Source organism: Pelodiscus sinensis, chromosome 11 (genome assembly GCF_049634645.1).
Source record: "Pelodiscus sinensis isolate JC-2024 chromosome 11, ASM4963464v1, whole genome shotgun sequence".
NCBI lineage: Eukaryota > Metazoa > Chordata > Testudines > Trionychidae > Pelodiscus > Pelodiscus sinensis.
The window spans coordinates 10,529,995-10,550,267 of record NC_134721.1 but is presented as its reverse complement, the minus strand read 5'-3'; the positions used below and the strand labels follow the sequence as shown (position 1 = coordinate 10,550,267).

The 20,273-nt window shown below is 43.6% G+C and overlaps 1 long non-coding RNA gene across 1 annotated transcript in view; it reads left to right on the top strand.

Moving 5' to 3' along the window:
• Positions 1-20,273, top strand: part of LOC142830913 (uncharacterized) — an 89,751-nt gene that overhangs the window by 64,711 nt on the left and 4,767 nt on the right. The window contains exon 2 of the long non-coding RNA XR_012906451.1: positions 18,655-18,745. This is a non-coding gene — a long non-coding RNA (uncharacterized LOC142830913). The remainder of the gene's footprint in view (positions 1-18,654; positions 18,746-20,273) is intronic.

Here is a 20,273-nt window from a genome sequence, read left to right as displayed (position 1 = left end):
CCCTCAGACGGAAGCCCAGTGCGGACAATTTTCCCCTGCCAAGTCAGGTAGGGGAGTGAGGAGTGCGGGGACATTTAAAAGTACAGTGCCTTTTCTTTGTCTTTTTTTCCCCCTTTTTTGGGGGGGAGGGGTGTTTGGTATTTTTTACTAAACCGTCTGGCAACCCTAAGCCTGTTATAAACAAATAACCTTTCTGGAAGGTTGCAGTGTAAAAACTTCAGAATGATAACACTAAAGAATGCAGATATAGAGACAAAGAAGGCTGTTCCCTAGCCCAGAGAGACACAACTCACCCTACTTTGCTCTAGGGTGGTTGGTGATTCAGACACATGCTTCACTTCAGAGCCTCTTAGTCTGCAGGCAGGACCAGGAACTCACTGCCAACCCTGCAGACTCTTAAAAGGATAGCTTGTAACGCCAACATGGTCCTCAATACACCAGAGTTCAGGTGTGAGTGGAATGACGGCACTGCCTATTTTGCCTGCTTTTCCTTACCCACAAGAAGAAAGGAATCTAGTTCTTGTGAAGACATTGTGACCCGTGTTCTTAGATATACAGAACAAAGTGGGGGTAAAAAATCACAGATGGTCGTGAGACCAGATTTTTGTGTCTACGTGTTTCAGCATCTCTCTGGCTTCAAAACAAGAATTTGGAGCCCACAGAAGTATTGGCTTCACTGTGATGACTGGAAAAGATATAGTTTATAGCATAAAACCTGCTGCTTTATGATGGGAAAGAATTCAAAAAGACACCCTAAAAGGCAAGAAGATGAATAAGATCAGGGTTATGGCTGACAACCTGAATGACAGAAAGTAACTGCTAGGTTTGGCATGTCTTTACTTACACAACTAACTCCTGTAACAGCACCAGAGGGTGTTGCTTATCCCTTATAAATACCATTTTCTGATGCTGACAGCTCAATCACACAAAAGGCGACTTGCCCTAACAGGTTGGTACTTTAATGTAAGTGACACAGAAATTAGAGCAGTTGCCGTTTCATCTGAGACGCATGCGTGGCATTGAATTTAATCCTCCAGCAAGAGGTTCCTGTCTCCCTTAGCAATCTGACATGCACAGGAATGATTATATTCAGTGAGTAGTTAGCAGGGGGAACTCAGCAGAAGTAGATGGTGGATCACCTTGAAAGCTCTTGAGCCAATAGGATCGTTCCTTTTTCTTTGACTTTATCGGACGATATTGTCTTCAAAAGTTGCTTCTTGGCAGATGCATTCTATCCTATCCTGTAAGGCTGCTTTAGGAAGACGTTATTAACATAAGAATGGCCGTACTGGGTCAGACCAAAGGTCCATCTAGCCCAGTAGCCTGTCTGCCAACAGTGGCCAGCACCAGGTGCCCCAGAGGGAGTGGACCGAAGACAGTGATCAAGCGATTTGTCTCGTGCCATCCTTCTCCAGCCTCTGACAAAGAGAGGCCAGGGACACCATTTGTATCCCCTGGCTAATAGCCTTTTATGGACCTAACCTCCATGAAATTATCTAGCTTCTCTTTAAACTTTTATAGTCCTAGCCTTCACAGCCTCCTCTGGCATGGAGTTCCACAGGTTGACTATGCGCTGTGTGAAGAAGAACTTTCTTTTATTAGTTTTAAACCTGCTACCCATTAATTTCATTTGCTGTCCTCTAGTTCTTCTATTATGGGAACTAATAAATAACTTTTCTTTATTCACCCTCTCCACACCACTCATGATTTTATATACCTCTATCATATCCCCCCTCAGTCTCCTCTTTTCTAAACTAAAAAGTCCCAGTCGCTTTAGCGTCTCTTCATATGGGACCCATTCCAAACCTCTAATCATTTTAGTTGCCCTTTTCTGAACCCTTTCCAAGGCCAAAATATCTTTTTTGTCATGGTCACAGGGCTAGCTGCACCTCTGTCCCCTTTCTGGTCTCTGCACAACTTTGTGCCTTTGGGATGGTACTTTGTAATTCTCTCGCTTTTCTGTGATTCTCCCTCCTGCCCTGGGCTACAGTATCCTGTGTATCAACAGTGCTTGTCCAGCTGGTCCGAGTTCAGGGCCCTGCAATTCTTCCTTTCATGAGTCTGGGTGCAGGTCCAGGGATGAATAGGATGCCCAGACAACTGTCTTAAACCAGACTACTTTTTATGGCCCTTGGCATGTGCTGTGAATATCATTGTGGCCCCCGGGACTTACAAAGTTGAGTAGCTCCGTTGTGAAGTCCATGGGGCAGGGATCATCTCCCATTATGTGTTTGGTATAATGCCCGGCACAGTGAAGCCATACTCCGAACCAGACACCACATTCCATCTCAGACTTAATCCCCACCTCAAAACATGCTGGTTGGGTGAAGGGTGAGTGTGCACAAGATGAATGATATTTAGGAGAACATAGTTCAAGTTCATCTTTTCTGTTCAAAATGGAAATGTTTCTTGAGGCATTTTTTCTTCTTAAGTGAGTGAAATCCATCTAGCTGCATTGGCTCAAAGGGAGTGACAGTGGCTTCTGGTAGCAGAAGAGGTGGACCATAGAGTCTGTATCTATACATCAGAAGCTTTATTTTAAAAATATTGTTTAATCATAAGAACATAAGAACGGCCGTACTGGGTCAGACCAAAGGTCCATCTAGCCCAGTAGCCTGTCTGCCGACAGTGGCCAGTGCCAGGTGCCCCAGAGAGGGTGGACCGAAGACAATGATCAAGCAATTTCTCCTGCCATCCTTCTCCAGCCTTTGACAAATAGAGGCCAGGGGCACCATTCCTTACCCCCTGGCTAATAGCCTTTTATGGGCCTAACCTCTATGAATTTATCTAGCTCTTTTTTAAACTCTGTTATAGTCCTAGCTTTCACAGCCTCCTCTGGCAAGGAGTTCCACAGGTTGACTGTGCGCTGTGTGAAGAAGAACTTTCTTTTATTAGTTTTAAACCTGCTACCCATTAATTTCATTAATCCCTTCTCAATGTGAGACTTTGAGTCTCTGGGGATTGGTAAGGGACTGGCTTTTTCTTTTCAAGAGTTAGGGACAGTTCTAGTTCTGTGGAGAATGGAGAGTAGGAGTTGGAGGGTGTTTGTTTAGGAGCTGGGATGTGGATGAGATGATTCTGGCACTTGAGAGGGTAGCTGAAATGTTTCTGAAATGTGCTTTTGGCATGCGTATTTAAAATGGGACTGATAATACAACAATACATCTAAATAAAGACATTTAATGACAAGACTAAAAGGAACGTTAATCAGCCTCTTCCCTCTGAGTAACTTCCAAGTGGAAAAGCAAAATGTTAGGGTCTATAAATAAAACGTTACCCTTATCTAATACATGTTCCAAAGGTAACTGGGAGAAATACGGAGCTGGTCATTCACTCGTAAGCAAACATATTTCATCCTGGTCCAGCACTAATAGCTCAAGCCTGTGTTCTATAGTTGATTCTCAATATACCAGGTAGTCCCAAGTACAACCGATTTCACGTAGCAAGTCCTGCAGTATGTCAATGTCTTGTTAACTTGGGGGGCAGGCAATGAACTAACAGCTTATAGTTTACTTACTGGATTTGTTGTGAATCTTGTTTTTCTGTTAAGTCAAGAGTGGGGAACCTAAGGCCTGGGGGTCGAATGCAGCCCTTGGCTTTCCTGGATCTGGTCCCCGGGGCTCAGGGCTCTCCTCTCCAGTATTGGGGAGCCTACACTGGTGCTCTAGCCCCTTCCCCCCACTCCACAGTCCACCCATGGGGCTGGTGCACACAAAATCTACTGGCCTGGGCCCCCCTAGGTTTTCGTATGTGAGGGGTAGGTGGGGAGTGGCTTTCTTTTTCTCAGTGGGGTGCCACATTAGTGAGGGTTTGTGGGTTTTTATGGTGTTTTGTTTTGTTTTATTTTTTTGCTTCTCACTTGTATGTGGCTGATTTTTCTGTGGGTCAGTGGCCCTGGACCCAAAAAAGGTTCCTCAGCCCTGTGTTAAAGGATTGGCTATTGATAGCCTCCCCAAGCTGCATACAAATAACCTCTGGATGGGCTACTCATCAGAGAGGATGCAAATTCAATTGGCTGAGGCAGGAAGAGTAATAAACTGCAACAGTTCATCATCATCCTGGGGAGAAATTTTGTTTGGAATTGGCCTTCAGAGTGGAGACAAAATTTGGTTAGCTCAGCCTACTAAAATTAAATTACTGGGCTAAACACTCGGCCGGTGTAAATCCAGGGGTGAAAGGAACTTAAATTTCTTACAGGTACTGTCCTATCACAACCTGGTCTCTGCCAGTTCTTTAAATAGCTTCCTGCTGGCTTTTGCTGCAGCTCAGCCAGTTCTTGCTGGAGCTGCGCACCAGGCGCACCCACTTACTTTCACCTCTGTGCAAATCAATGGGCTTGATTGCAGATACTAATGTGACTGACCCCTTAGCTTTTGGAGGTAGGACCACAGTGGAATGAAAGCCCATTTACTTGGTTTAATGTCAGAAATTAGTGTTTCATCTTTTATTTCCTACCCACACTACTTGGCTGTGTCTAGACTGGCAAGTTTTTCCGCAAAAGCAGCTGCTTTTGCAGAAAAACTTGCCAGCTGTCTACACTGGCTGCTTGAATTTCAGCAAGAACACTGACTTCCTACTGTCTGAAATCAGTGTTTCTTGCGGAAATACTTTGCTGCTCCCATTCGGGCAAAAGTCCTTTTGTGCAAAAGGGCCGGTGTAGACAGCTCAGATTTGTTTTGTGCAAAAAAGCCCCGATCGCGAAAATGGCAATCGGGGCTTTTTTGCGGAAAAGCGCGTCTAGATTGGCACGGACGCTTTTCCGCAAAAAGTGCTTTTGTGGAATAGCGTCCGTGCCAATCTAGATGCTCTTTTCCGCAAATGCTTTTAACGGAAAACTTTTCCGTTAAAAGCATTTGCGGAAAATCATGCCAGTCTAGACGTAGCCCTTGTGTCCTCTTGTAATTCATGGGAACTATTGCAATCCTTACACATGGAAACCAACATTTAATTCTTAGAGGGACATGGTAGATGGGGTAATATCTTTTTTTGTGCGTATATAATCCTGAGAAGACAATTTCTTCTACTCCCTCCACCTGCTCTGCCCACCAAAACCTGAAAGTAGAGCTGAAACCCCGCAAAGAAAAGTGAAGGAAATTAGGCTAAAAATTGCCTGACCTGTTACACATGGTTTATGAAAATATCTTTCTAGTGATCTACATCTATGGTGGATGGGAGTATGACTCTTAGGCCAAAGATGGTTCCTGGTCTGATTTTGGTATAATCCATTTCATACAAATTTGTTTACAGAATGGCATATAATGTATTGTATATAATGTATAATGAATCTGATGAAGTGGGTTTTATCCACAAAGTTTATACCCAAATAAACGTTAGTCTTGAAGGTACCACAGGACTCCTTATTGTTTTTGCAGACTCAGACGAACACAGCAACCCCTCTGAGAAATGCATAGTGACTTCAGTCTCCATAGAATTTACCACTGCCAATAAACATGCATAACTCTTCCTCTTTGGCTTCTTTGTACTGAGCAGCCTTAAGCTTCTGGAGGCAACCCACCTCGGTATGCATTTGGCAGGATATCTGGAAAAATGCCAGTGCTCCAAAAATGGAGTAGAGAAATCAACATGTGATATGGTGTGCGAATGAGGACACACTGTATGCCTACAGGTTATCTGGCACATATCTCCCTCTTGGATGAAGAATGAGCTCTTTTGGGATGGAGGGTAATTGGCTAACAAGCGTGGAGGGACCTGTTTGGCAGAGTTCTTTCTGGTTCGAGATAAAGGCTGTCTTATGTTTTGCTTGCCTTCACTACACGTAGCTTTGGATTCAGAAATTGTTCAGTTTTCAAAGTGTACCGTGGTCTCAGGCTACCAGTATTTGTTTAAAGATAATCCTGATAAGACTATGTGACAGAATATCAAAAGTTCTAACGGGAGTATTTTCAAATTTTCAAGACTGTATATGGTATAAAAACCTTATACAAACTTAAAAAAAAAAAAAAAGGATAAATTCAGCTCACATTTAGCAATCTGTAGGAAAATTCCTAGCTTGATGGGGGGGAGAGGTGCGTGCGTGCACGCTTGTACAGTAGATTCTAGAGATTAATGCATAGGTGCGGGAACTAGGAGTATGGGATTCTAGAGATTAATCCAGGTGCTTTGAGCCACTTCTCGGGCCACCTGCCTGCCTCGTTGCTGGGACTCCAGCGGCAGCACTGAGCTGAGCGTTTTTGAGCCAGGCCGCGTGTGCAGGAGCTGTCACCCAGCGGGGGGTGGGGAGTGGGTTGGGGTGGCAAGAGGTGACGACAGAGCACATCTGCCATGTCTGCCACAGCGGCAGTGCCTCCCCGTGAGCAGAGCTGTGTGCGTGGGAGCTGCCAGCCAGCCAGGGGGAGGAGGTGGCAAAAGGTGGTGGCAAAGCACACCTGCCATGTCTGCCATAGTGGCAGTGCCTCCCTGAGCCAGGCCATGTTGGTGCATGCTCAGGAGCTGCTGGGGGGGCAAGAGGCACATAGCAAGACAGTGGCAGAGCTGGGTAGCGAGACAGTGAGGTAGTGGCTGAGCGAGGCCAGAGTGAGAAAAGTCTGTGCTGGGGCTGGAGTTTGGGTGGTAATCATTATAATGGTCTTCTGCTGATATATGTTTTAGTAGTTAAATTGCTGGACTGTCATTGCTCATTAAAAGTGCTGTCATATGGGTGGGAATCGGGTAAATATTGGATTTTATTAATATCGGCAGAACAGACTTAAATGGGGCCTGTGTGTTATGTAGTCTTGCCTTAATCTTTGTATTCATGCCCATCCTTGTGAAAGAAGCTATTTGCATATATTTCCAACCACGCATAAGTTGCTGCCCTCGACATGTGCTGTGGGTATCATTGTGGCCCCTGAGGATTCCAAAGTTGAGTAGCCCTGGATTAATCCATAAGTGCTGGAAGTAGGAGTGTGGGAGATTCTGCCACACCCTCTGGCTTGCAATAGTATTAACAAGCCAAATACATAGTTTCTGCTTTCTGTGCTGCCGCTGTGAAAATTGTTCTAGCACCATTGGATGAGTCTGGTTAAAATGAAAGAGCGGTGAGGAGTCCTGTGGCACCTTATAGACTAACTGAAGTGTAGGAGCATAAGCTTTCGTGGGCAAAGACCCACTTCATCAGATGCATGTAGTGGAAATTTCCAGAGGCAGGTATAAATATGCAGGCCAGGATCAGGCTGGAGATGATGAGGTGGATCCAATCAGGGAGGATAAGGCCCACTTCTAGTAGGTGATCTGGAGGTGTGAATTCCAAGAGAGGAGAAGCTGCTTTTGTAGTTAGTGAGCCATTCACAGTCTTTGTTTAATCCTGAGTTGATTCTGTCAAACTTGAAGATGAACTGTAGCTCAGCAGTTTCTCCTTGCCGCTTTTGCAGATTCAGACTAACACGGCTACCCCTCTGATACTTGGTTAAAATGAGTTAGTGCAAATGCTAGGCTGGTGGAAGAAGAGATTACATGATTTTGGCTTGATCTTGGATGACATCTTTCAGGCTTCATCAGGGCTCATCTTCTCAGCTCTTGGCATTGGCTTTAAGAAAAGCCAGTTTTTCAGCAAGACTTTTTGTTTTCAGAAAATGCAGATTTGACTACACTGGACCTTTGTGCCTAAATGTATTGGTTTTGACATGCTTTCATTGGGAAGGTTTTTCAGGTCCAGTACAACATTTCTAGTGTAGAGTGAGGGATCCTTTTGGAGCTGATCTGCTTTGTATAAATAATGAAGAAATTACCGGGCCCAAAATAAAGTGAGACCCAATTTATAGCCCAAATTACAGCGATTGTTGTTCTGAAGGGGTATGTGTCACGTTCTTTTCGTGACAAATTTCAAAAGAACTCATTTTTGTCCCACATCAGAATGAAAACTAACCTTGACATTTGTTCTGCAAAACAGAATTCTTGTTCTCCAGCCAACTCTGGTTTTTCAATTAATAGAAATGCTCCTTTGTGAATGTATTGTAGGATAAAAACAAAACTTCTGACATCCATCATACCTGATCAATCTAAATGGGAAAATACAGAGTAAGGACATGGTTAGATAGCAAACACCAAGGCTACATCGAGATTGCATCCCTTTTTCGGAAAAGGGATGCAAATTAGGCGTATCACAATTGCTAATGAAGCAGGGATTTAAATCTCCCCTGCTTCATTAGCATAAAAATGGCTCCCGCTTTTTTTCGGCATGGAGCTTTGCCGGAAAAAAGCGCCAGTCTAGATGCGGATCTTTAGGAAAATAAAGCCTTTTCCGAAAGATCCCTTATCCCTCTTAAAATATCCTTCCAAAACAACAAGGACCCTGGTATGCTATAAGATTTGTCATCTGAAGAAGTGGGTTGTGCCCACGAAAGCTCATGATGCTATATATATTATTTGGTTAGTCTCTAAGGTGTTACGGGACCAGTCATTGTTTTTTAAGTGCTTTAAGATAGTCATTGTCAAAACATATAGAGGAGTTTTGGAAGCTGGCACACTATGTATGGGACTGGTGGGTGATCAGTAGAGATAGGTCAAAAATAGTTAGGTAGTTCTGACAGGAACAACGAGGAGTCCTGTGGCGCTTTAAAGACTAACAGATTTATTTGGGCATAAGCTTTTGTGGGTAAAAAGCACTACGTGGTTTCATGGTTTTTTCCCATGAAAGCTTATGTCCAAACAAATCTGTTAGTCTTCAGAATGCCACAGGGTCCTTGTTGTTTGGAAGCTCACAGACTAACATGGCTCCCCCTCTGAGTTCTGACAGGGGCATCCTACGCTTTCCCTTCAGGATTTTGCAGGGCCTGTGTGTTTGGTTCTGTCATTCAATGAATGTCATAAACCTGGAGATGTTATTTTAACAGGAGCCTGTTGTCATGGTTACCGAGAATTACAAATGGGGGTATGAAATTCTGCGTAAACAACAGGAGATTTCAGGCCGAGAATTTTAAGTGTGTCACATCCTATTAATACTCACGTATCATTTTCTGCCCATGCACTCGTGCATGAATTACACATCCCGTTATTTTTGGCTTGTCGCTGGAACGATTTTACTCTAAATGAGTAACTGTACGCAGCTAAATAGGCAATAGACTGAATTCATACATGCTGGCAGGGGGATGTGTAAGCTGTACTCTCTGCTGCTCTGCTCACGCCTCACTGTTCCCTCTCACTGAGGGAGGGAGGGAAGGTGAGGATCACCTCTACCCACCATCTGGTGAGATTTCCACCAAGGAGAGCAGCTTTCTTAACCATTAAAGGCTCAATAGGAGCTTGGCAGGTAGGATTGCACTGGTCAGAAAAGTCACCCTTGCTGAGTCTCTCTTTGGCCCACACCAGGACTCTTAATTATTTATAAAAAGTTTCCTCTGGTCCCCCTGGTGGATAGGAGATGGCTGTTTCTGCAACCTAACCTTCTTTCCCTGCTTAGACCCTAAACCTAGACTGAATGTGATTCTTTATGTTAAAAGGTTCCACACGTAAAAGTGGCAGCATTTAGTGGGAAAGCAAGTCAAGCAGCTAAAAAGGCATGGCACGTTTTTGTCTCCTTCTTCACTTTCTTCCAAACTCTGGCTCTATAATGAATGAAAACCTGTATTCCCTTGTTTTGAATAGTGGTTTCTGGGTCAGTAATAATCATGAAGTCCTGGCCAATAAGCCAAAGGCTCATGTAGGGAAACTCATATGTTGAAAGTTTTGCCTGTCATCCACAGAAAGAAGGTAAAAATGGCAGGTTCCAATAAACAGGTAGGTTCAAACAAATCTTTCATTAGTGGAAGTTTTAGGGGCGTGGAATACGCATTCACTGAAAATCCAGGTGATCAAGTAGAGGACACATTTCCAAACTGTTAATATCTCGGATTACACTGTAAATAGTGTGAGGATTAGAGATCTCTGATGAAAAGCAGTTAATTGCTGTACCTGCCAGCCTGTTCGATCAGGACTGGGCAAGATGCGGCCTGGGGGCAGGATCCGCCCCACCTAACACTTTGATCCAGCCCTGGGACTGCACCTGGTCACTTTCTATTTCTATCCTGCTGCCCATGCCACTGAATTTCCAGGTCGTGGCTCAGGCAGCAGGATCCTATTTAAATGGCTCGTGGATGCCAGTTGTGGCATTACCCTGGGCAGGGGACAGGGCCCACTACCCTGGGTAGAGCTGGGAGCCCTTTAAAATAGCCACAGCAACCCCAGCTGGCTGCCAGGCAGCTCAGTAGTGGCAGAGCTGGAAGCTATGAGCCTTTTGCTGTGTTTTTAATTAAAAGCCTCCAGCCCCAGACAATTCTATGGGGAAGCTAGTTCCCAGCCCTGCCCCTTCTGTCCCAGGCCCCATTCCTTCCGGGGTGCCCCCCCTGCGAAAATTAAGTAGATCCCCCCTCCCGCCTCAAAAATTATTGCCTACCTCATGTTAGATGCTTCGAGAGCACTGAAGTGCAGGGTCTATGGCAGGTATAACCAAGAGGCCCCTCTGCTGGGGCACCTAAATACTGTCTATAGCTGGTCTTACAGGCCAAAGTATCTCCCAGGGCATGTGACATGTCAGATCACAGGTTGTACTCTAGCAAAGATGCTTGTGACAGCAGCTCGTTACTAAGTGAGTTAAACGGGAACTTTTCTTGAGTAAGTCGGTAGTAGAGCTGACTTATGGGTACTTCATTACCAAAGCCTCAGGTGAATAAAAGGGAAAGTTAATTCTGTCCAGTTGCTGGAGAGAGGCAAAGATGAGGGTTAGAAGAAAAAAAATAGCTAAGAAATTATTGTATCAACTAAACATGAGGGGGAAGATTCTGCTTTTAGTTCATAAAGTAAAACTATAAAACTAACTACAGTGAAGATGGGTGCACATGGCCCCATCAATCTCATTTGTGTGGAGTGTGACCTTCCAAGTCATTTTAGAAAGTTTCTTACACTGAAAGGGTGAAGATGTCTCTTTGCTGAGGTCTTGATTCAGGTCCCATTCAAGTTCATGGGAGTTCTGTCATTAACTTCCATGGCAACAGCCTCACCCTTAAGGTTGCATATGTGAGAACTTTTCAGTGGTAAAAAAACAATGTATCTCATGCTGAGAAAAAAAAAACCAGGACTGTGTAGCACTTTAAAGACTAACAAGATGGTTTAATAGGTGATGAGCTTTCGTGGGCCACCTATTAAACCATCTTGTTAGTCTTTAAAATGCTACACAGTCCTGTTTTTTGTTTCAGCTGCACCAGACTAACACGGCTACATTTCTACCACTATTCTTCAAGCTGAGAAGATTTCCTGGGACAGAAAACCGGATGTGTTGGCATTTAAGAACCTCTTCAGATTGCATGATGATAGGCTCATGGCTCATACTTAGTAATATATATTAATTAATATGGGATTTATCACTCCGTTCAAGGTTTCTGATACTGAATTCCTACAAGGAGATTTGGTCCCGGGATTTCTGCTGAGTACCATATAGAACAGCAACTTGCAGGTCTTTGACCTCTCACAATTATTATAAGCTTTTCATCTATTACAAGGCCTGTGTCCATAAGTGAAAAGAGGAAGAAGAGAGAAGCCAGGTACAAGAGAAACCTCCTTTATAAGAGGGTTAAGAAGGCAGGGGATGAAAGTAGTCACTGTTCAGGATGCTATTTCTCGAGGCTGAATCCTACTATCTGACGTCATGCAAGGGCAGAGATATCTATTCCTCCACCTACCCACAAAAATTTAGCAATTAATCATGCTTAGAGCTGTACTTAGATCAAATAAAAACAACATGTTAAAGAACCAGTGCAGGAAGCAATGGGAATATCTAAAGCTGAAACTCATGTTCATGAATGAATGTTTTTGCCAAAGCTTACTCGAAATGTGTCAAACAGAGCTGAGATCAAACGGAAACCAGCTGTTTGTACGTGAGCGATTAAAATGAAGAATGTAGGGGAGAGGAAACAGGATGGGAAGTATGATTGCAACAGTCCACAAGGACGTAAAAGATCTAAATAAACTTGGTGGCATAGTTATCAGTCCTCGCTGTAGTCATCACCACGCAAGGAACGTTGGTTATGTGCCATGGAAATGCCTTATTGGGATTTGAAAGCACCATGATATGAGCACCCAAATGAGTAGCCAGCCTGATAGGGAGGAGGTAGCATCCATCCGAAGTAGCTGGAATAGTCAAACTTCACTTCACTTTCTGTTCTATCTGGGGATGGAGCAGCCAGAAGGAGACTTAGGATACATCTGTGCTAGATATGGAAGGTGTAAATATCACCTCAAGGAAGAGTTATGAGAGGCAGCTCTGAGGCAGCTGCAGTCAGGTTGGAGAGGCTAGCCACCCAAGTGCAATCCTGTCTGAGACAACAGGTACAAACCATGGCAACTCACCACTCCAACCGCCATGGTGACACTTGCACGTTCAGTGTGCTAGATCAATTAGAGCTTGCATAGGGATGTCTCCTCAAGGTGGAATTTACATCCCCTAGCTCTAGCGTAAACATCGCTTGGATGGCTTTACATTTCCAAGGGTATCAGTGGGCTGTGCACTTGTGCAGCCACTCAGGAGAGATTTAAATGCCACACAGCTGATTAGCAGCGTGCCCACAGCTAGGGTTTGTATTTCTACTGATGGTGCACATTCTCACATGCCTCGGTGCGCATAAAATTATTCTGCACAGGGATGGGAAAAATCTGCACGTGAATGGAAAAGATTAGAGGGAACATTGGCACTGGGGCAGATTTGTGCTCAATTAGGTCTACTCAATGGCTCTTGTTTACAAGCTCTCTCATCGCTGCCTGATGTGTCTGTGGTGATTAGAGTTTGTTGAGGCTTATGCCACAGAACAGCAATATTTCAAAGATATATCTGAAGTGTGGGAGCCAAAATCTTACATAACCTTCTCATTTTTTTTCTGTTTGTTTGTTGGCTTTATATTCACAGTGGGTCTTACTGGCTGACTTAGGTAGTCTTTCCAGTATGTTCTGTGTTTGGGCCAGGCTAACTTTTCTTTCCAAAGATAACTTGAAGATATTGGTGTGCGTTTTAGAGAAACTACTCACGAATATGGAACTGGTGTCACTCCACTTTCTCATGTGGTATCTACCTATGGCTTGTTGTAAATGCAATTGCAGTGCAGTAGTCATCCACTTGTGAAGTCAAGCTTCATGTGAGTTTTCCTCAGACTCCTTGTGGCCTCTTGTGCTCTTATGGGTATATAAATGCACCTCTCTAAGGGTATGTCTAGACTGCACCCCTTTGCTGGCAGAGGGATGCAGATTAGGCAGGTTGAAATTGCTAATGAAGCGGGCATTTAAATATCCCTCGATTCATTAGCATAAAAATGGCCGCCGCTTTTTTTGACACAGAGCTTTGTTGGAGAAAAGTGGCAGTCTAGAGGCTGATCTTTCGCTAAAAAAAGTCTTTTCCGATAGATCCCTTATGCCTCGTAAAACGAGATATACATTGGAAAAGGCTTTCATTAGTGAAAGATCAGCCTCTAGAGTGCCACTTTTCTCCAACAAAGCTCCGTGCCGAAAAAAGCAGTGGCCATTTTTATGCTAATGAAGCACAGGATATTTAAATCCCCACTTCATTAACAATTTCAATACGTCTAATTTACATCCCTTTTTCTGAAAAAGGGATGTAGTCTAGACGTACCCGAAATTATTTCCTTCTGTTGGAATGTACTAGTGTAAATGGTAATGGTGACATATACAACGGAGACTGTTCCCTTTTGTGGAGAATTTTGAAATATTTGGTTTTCATTCCTAATCAGACTGGAACCACATTTTGAAGTATTGAAACACTTCACAGAACAGAATGACCTGTCTCCATGCAGCACTAGCTTCTACTTCACCTTTGCCTTTGAGGAAAAGCTGTGACTTCGTGCTTAAAATCAGGATACCTAGGAAGATCTTCCTACCTCTATCATTCCTCAGCTTCCCTACAAAAAATTCCTTGTCTGCAGCTTCCCACATCTTTTGCTTCCTTTTTTGAGGAAGCAGGTGTAAACTGCTTAATCCTGAAATCAAGTAATCTTCTCTTGGTCTAATAGGGAGGTTGGTCATATTTATTAGGTGTTTGTGAGGAGAAAGTGCACAAACATAATTGAGTTAAGGACCCAAGCAACACGGGGTAAATGTGCTAGCACTAAATAAAAGCACATGCCATCAGGCATCTAAGTCAGTGTTGGAGGGCTTCCAGCTGAGCCAGAGCCTCAATTCTCAGACCCCACCCTCTAATTATCTAAATTTTTCACTAGTCCGCCAATATTTAGTGTTCTGTAGCAGTGACCATATTCCTGTATAATTGATAGGCAGCCTCATTAGTCTTTTAATCCCTTAATAGAACGTGCACAGTACTCATTCTTGTTCCTAGTAGAGAACAGGCCTTTTACCACCCTTGTCCAAGTTGCTTGCCTTACTTGCCCCTCTTGTGTTTCAGTGTAGCTGCTCACCTGCTGAAATATCTTCAGATGCCATTTGTATTTAAAATATTCCTTGTGTAGACCAGATGTATGCATGCAGCTTAATCCACTTACGAAGACAAGCCTTTATTTTTGTTTCTCTTCCATGTAAGATTTCCTTTTATTCCTCAGGATTTCTTGTACCCTTGAGTATATAGAGAGGCGCCTCTCTGAACTATTTTCCCTCTTCTTGAATGTACTGGTATAAATGGAAACAATGAAATAGATACTGGAGAGTCTGGAAAAGCATGGGAAAAGCTTGGTCAAGGTAATAGAGGAGGATGCAGCCAGAATCATTCTGTGGCTGGAAATAAGTGAGACATTTGAAAGGTGCTCTTTGCATCAAAGGGCATATTTGGGAATGTTATATGGCTTGTACCACCAAGGGGACTGAAGGCACAGTATGACTCTAACCATGCAACGCCTAGTGACTTGGTTGTGAGCTAAGCACAGGATGTATCCCAACATGAAGGATTTCTTTGACATTTGTTGTAACAAATTCTGCTTTTAATTGCCCTTTTGCCAAGTCAATGGGGTTCCACAGATGTAGTTGGTGCCTGAGGCAGTTTAGTTCCCGTTCCAAGTGGAAGGGAGAGGGTAGAGTGGATGTGCTATAGTATCAGAGATACTATGATGTGGAACGGTGGGTAAAGGTTGACTTCTTAAGACTGATCATGATATAAGCAATACAGGTTGAACTTCTCAAAAGCAGGACTCTCTAGTCTGGCAACATCCATGATCCAGCAGGACCACGGATGTTCCTGGACCAGATAGTGCTGGTGACTGGTAGCCTGGCCGTAGGAGGACCGGTGGCTGGGAGCCCTCCCAGGCCAGGATCCGGAGCCCTGGTGTGCCGGCGGCAAGGGGGCCAGCAGCTAGGAGCCCTGCTGGGGCCAGGAGCCCAGCCATGCCAGCATCCAGTGACTTCCCCTGGTCTGGCTAACGCCCTTGTTTCAGGACTGGTCAGTTCATGAGGGTGCTGGACCAGAGAAGTTCAACCTGTATCTATTGGCAGTTATCTGGGCAATGGCTGTCCAAAATTCAACCTATTCCAACCTTACATTAGTATTTATATAATAGAATTCCATCCATTTCGGACCAGAACATAGATCATCCCACTATGCAGTGATGACCATGGCATCTACGTTTCCTCATTAATAGTCCCTAGTTATATGCATAATTCATCCTTGTGAGACAACTGCCATCTTGGCCAATACACTGATGAGATGACCTGCGGATCTCCAGAAATAGAACCATAAGCCTCTACAGATGAAGCTGAAGAGACAGGCTCTGCAGCTGGGGCCGGAACAGATCAATATCCTCTGTGGATCGGGCAGAGAGGGGGAGGCATAGCATGCACTGATTATTGGGTTACCTGAAGCATGTAATGCTCTACTCCTCTCTCCTAGTTAGTTGGGGTACAGAAATTTGAGTCTGCTATGGCTTTCAAACTGGTGGGCTTGGTCCTCTACTTGAAGCAGTAGGTGATTTTTAAATCCAGGGTTCCTAGGTCCAGTCCTCACAAACAGCCCAACCGTTCAGGACCACCCTTTGGTTATAGGTGTTGTTAGTACCTAAATAGTACTATGCAGTACTATTAAACTGATGCTCTATGCCCAGTGGCAGCCCGGGGAGTAGGTAATGTGATTTTTTTAGAGCTGTGATTTTATAGTCTTCAGCAACACATAAATGAAATAATTTAAAGCACATTTTAAACTAAGGTCCTGTAGGAAGTGTTCTTCCCACCCTCGACTATAGACGAGCACATCGTCAAGATAAGCTGCAGCATATTCTGTATGAGGGGAGAGCAGGTGGCTCATCATCTGCTGGAAAATTGCGGGTGCCCTATGGAGGCTGAACAGCATCCTCACAAAATGGAACAGTCCCAACAGAGTCATAAAGGCCGTCTTTTCCCAGGACTCAGGTCCCAGGGGATTTGCCAGTACCCCTTTGTGAAATCAAGCATCGTTATTGAGACCTAGGGGGTTTAAAAGTTCATCAGTAAATTCAGAAACCTGCAGTATATATCTGGGGTTGGCCAATGCCTGTTAAATGGCTTCATTACCTCTTGAATGGCTCTTACACAGCTCTGGCAACCTTTTTTCATTTTTAAGTTAACTTGATCCTCTCTGGAGGAAGCAGAGCCATGGACTGGGGATAGGAAGAGGCAGGTGGATGGACATTAAGACCCAGTGCTGCCCCAAATTTTCAGGTGCCCTACACAACTGCATATTCTGCATATGAAAAAGGATGGCCCTGCAACCCTGGGTAAATAAAGCTATTTCTACACATTCAATGCCCAAAGTATTGTCCTTGCTGTTATGACCTGACATCTGCGATCAGCCCTCCATAACCAGCTTGCTCACTCTTTGGTTGCAGAATACAATACATTTGTATTATCTTAATTATGAACACCATCTGCAAAGTTGCTGTGTAACTCTCATTACGGGGAACTATAAACTATCCAAAGTAAAGCCAACCAAGTATGAACACGATGCAAATTGAACTAGGAACATGCTCTCTTCCTAAAGTGGTGTCTGGCAACCCACTTTGCAGCTGGATTATATATCCAGCTCTCAGTTGCTTCTCTATGGTCTGCTTGTTATGCCAGTTGTCTTGCTCCCTTTACTAATGTGAATCCATGTGGACTGAATTTTTGTTTCCCCTCTTGACTTCACATGGTCCAGTGTCTCCTCCTTTAGCAGGCTCTTGCCTCAGCCTTGTTTTACCCTCTGACCTGCCATATGGGAGAAATGCAAGAGATCTCATACCGACTCTTTTATTCTGCATTTTGGCCAGGAGACAAGACGATATGGCTACAATTTGAAGCCCAGTAAAATAAATAAATGTGCTAATTGCCAGTGCCTTACTTTAGAAATGAGTTTTCATCGAAAGAGGCCTTCTGGGTGGATATGTGAAGGATATTTGGAAGGGGTAATTCAGGCAAATGAAGTATTGTTCTTGGTGAATTATATACATAGAGCTTGACCTAAACCCCACCAAAGCCAATGGAAATTCAGTGGGCTTTGATCCAGGCCTATGATGTAGATCTTAATGACATATTCAGGAATTTCATTGAAATTGAGTGCACAGGTGAGGGGAAAAAAAAGCAAAGCTATGCAGTGGGAAATTAGTTTTGCTATAGAAGAATGGGCACCAGCCAGAACTTCATACACAATTTTAGCCACATATGTTGCAGCCCTGTTAGCCAGAAAAAGGTGACACTAAAATAGTTGGTAGAGGGGGGAAAGATGCTAATCTCAACCTTTCCTTTCATGACAATGTGTTAATGGTTTAGAAAAAGTTTCCAAAAATGTGTGTTTAGGATTAAAGTAGCAAACCTAAGAATGAAGTTTAAAATGAGCTTTAATATCTGGAATAGGCTGGACTGTATATCCATTTGTTATGACACAATTTTCTTTAAGGAGTCATGAGATACACAAATGTTTGAATGGGACAGCAGCCACCACGAGATCTAGGTGTATGTGAAAAGTAACGTGCACTATGAGATCAAAGGCTTTGTCTACACTCCGGCTTCTGCCGGAAAAGGCAATGCAAATGAAGCACTGATTAGCATTTTGTCGCGCTTCATTTGCATAATCTATTGCGAGCCATTTTTGCGCAAGGGGTTTTTGCGCAAAAAGGAAACATCCACACTGCATGTTTTTGCACAAAAACACCTTGGCAAAAATGGCTCCAAATAGATTATGCAAATGAAGCCCAAAAAATGCTAATCAGTGCTTCATTTGCATTGCCTCTTCCAGCAAAAGCCGTAGTGTAGACATAACCTTGGCTGCAACAGAAGTGATAGTTTGTAAATTACTGAACAGAAGAGTAAATAAGGGTGAAAAGCATGAGTGATTTTAAAATGCACTGACTGTCATGTAGAACCAGGGCAAAACGAAGAGCTTTCTAATCTCTGGTGGGCAGAAAAAACGTATATCATATCATCATTGGGATGTTTGTTCCTCCAGAAAGTCAGGTGGGCCCTTGACAAGCAAATATTTGTGTGCGACTACAGGAATTGCACTGGAAAAGCAGACAGGCAGCCATGCTTTTATTTATTGTGCATGCAGTTATGCACTCTTCTAAACGGTGTGCCCTTTTAAAGCATCAAGGCGGTAAGACATGGAAGAAAATCTAGTGCTTGATAAAATGAGTTAAGGCATGTACCAGAATGTTTAGACAACAGGCAACTCCCAGGAGCAGGGATATACTGAGGAGCAATAAGAAAGGCTACTCTGATCTTGTCCTGCAGGGCTCACTTGGAGAAGGCATGACAGGGCATCAACTCCCACAGCAGCCAATGTCGAGACTGCAGGTACATACAGACTGTTTGGAGCAACACGGTAAGTAGGGAAAGAGGTGGGGGGAAAATTACAGGAATGACCTCCCTTCAGAGCACTCAGTGGTCCATTCAGTCAACTCACTGGCAGCGGGGGTATGCCCAGGGTCCCCATAAATGAGCTTGCTTGTTATTGCCCTCCCCATCTTCCTTACATTGCCATCACATATCTGTCTGACATGTTTTTCTGATGCTTTGACTCCATTTCGCCAAGCCTGTCTCCGACCGTGCCCATCTGATGTCTCCATTTTGTCACTGCTTTGCTGCTTACAAGATTACCATGCTATCCTGTGGCGTGTGCAACCTGGTCTTTGGTCTCCATAGTTTTATCCCATTGTTTATAGCACTACAGTTAGTAGTGATAGCGAGTGACCTCATGGTATTGGCATGGAGGTTTTTGCTCGTTAGAATTCAGCTACAGAAAACGATCCTGTTCTCATTTTTTGCTGGATTTTTGATATAAGTGTGATTAACTTTCTACTCTTGGACTACACCCATCAGGGAGAGCTGTCCACTTATAACAGGCCTCAGAAATGCATCATTTTACACATCGAGAGAGGATTTTCATTTATAATCCATGAGCTCAGTGCAGTTATGGGATATTTTTTTTTCTCCTGAATAGAGCTCCAAGTGAGCAAACAAATCTGTAAATACAGGCAATTTAGCTCAGATGAGATATCACTGATGTAGTTCAGAGGTTAATGGGTAAGGAGGACTTATAACAAACTACGCCTATTAAAAAAAGAAAAAAGTAATCTAGTTGACATCTATTGTTCTCCATAAAGAAGCTTATCTTTACTACATCTATTGAGGAGGTTAAAAGAAGAATTTAAAAGTGCGTGCGCGTGCGCGCGCGCGCACACACACACACACACACACACACATATATATCCCCTGAAAGTTTGAACTGGGAACAGCAATCCACATTTCTTTATCTGCTGCCAGCATTCAAGCACTGAATTCTCAGGAGGCTGGGACTTAGCCATCATCTGTCCATATCTGATCTCTTTGGTAAATACTAAGGCTGCCAAGAATGAAGCAAACGAAAAGCACTTACAGATTAGAAAGAACACATGGCAGCCACTGACCTGCTGAAATCATAAAATACATTATGAAGTAAGAAAAGAGGGGAAACAAATCATCCTCTCTGGGACAGCCCATCTGCTCCCATAAAGCCACAGTCATTATTGCAAATAAATACATTCAGAAGAGCAAGGTCTGGGAATAATTTTGTGGTGGATTTTTTTTAAAATAATTTTTGGAACCCTTTGCGAGCATTCCTTCTATAAACATGATGATGTCACCAGCCAGAATCAATTGCACCGTTCTTAATTCCAGGGGGGAGTGATTCTTTATAGGTGTCATTTAAAAAAAAAATTTGTTTCCAAGTCAGAGTGGGGGTGGGAATGGTTAAACGCTAACAAAAAGAAGCAATTAAAAAGAAGTCCATGTTTCTGCCACACGTTTGGAGGGCGCCAGGTTTGCTTCACTTCAGCAGCTCTGCAGCTGGAATACTTGTCCATCTTGTCACT